Source organism: Penaeus monodon, chromosome 22, assembly GCF_015228065.2.
Source record: "Penaeus monodon isolate SGIC_2016 chromosome 22, NSTDA_Pmon_1, whole genome shotgun sequence".
NCBI classification, from domain to species: domain Eukaryota; kingdom Metazoa; phylum Arthropoda; class Malacostraca; order Decapoda; family Penaeidae; genus Penaeus; species Penaeus monodon.
Window position 1 is genome coordinate 35,136,013 of NC_051407.1, and position 384 is coordinate 35,136,396.

General features: G+C 63.0%; 1 pseudogene; it reads left to right on the forward strand.

The window, feature by feature from the left end:
* Positions 1-384, forward strand: part of LOC119587097 — an 83,114-nt pseudogene that overhangs the window by 79,887 nt on the left and 2,843 nt on the right.

Sequence of the window (384 nt, forward strand, 5' to 3'; positions counted from 1 at the left end):
GATTCTGCAAATGCTCTAAATAGAACTAGAGTCCCCATTCCAGTCCAGATTCCTTGGTCTAACGCACCCTTCCGCTGCAGCCTTTGTCTTCTGCGCGCTGCTCGAGTTCACGCTCGTCAACTACATGTGGCGGCGGCGCCCTCAGGAGTTCCGGTCCCGCGGCGGCTCCAAGGGGGGCTGCTTGGCTGAGAGGTACGCCCAGATCACCACCACCGCCCACCCGCAGAAGCCAACGGGCGGGGGAACCACACCCACGGAGGCCAAAGCGGTGGTAGCCAGCCTGACCACGTCCCCGGGGGCGACCCCCTCCTGCGGCGCGTCGGAGGTGGTACGTTCATGGGTCAGCTGTTGCGCTTTGCAGTTAGTGGTGACAATGTTGGCAGG